Raw genomic sequence first — 246 nt, forward strand, 5'->3', positions numbered from 1 at the left:
GCACTGTGAATCTAGGACAAAGAAAACTGCTGGGTATTTGCTGTATGTTACCTTGCACACTAAGCGGCAGAGAAAACTGGACAGACTGGGAGTCACTGCCCTGAAATACGGTAAAAGCTTCTCCAGATCTTCAGGGACACAGGGTGACAAAACCACTTTAAGAAGAAAGCAGCCGCAGCAGGAGGAAACGCACTTCTGACAGAAAAACCCAAAAGTTTGTTTAAAAATAAAACCCAGACACGGAGC

This window comes from Mycteria americana, chromosome 10 (assembly GCF_035582795.1).
Source record: "Mycteria americana isolate JAX WOST 10 ecotype Jacksonville Zoo and Gardens chromosome 10, USCA_MyAme_1.0, whole genome shotgun sequence".
NCBI classification, from domain to species: Eukaryota; Metazoa; Chordata; class Aves; order Ciconiiformes; family Ciconiidae; genus Mycteria; species Mycteria americana.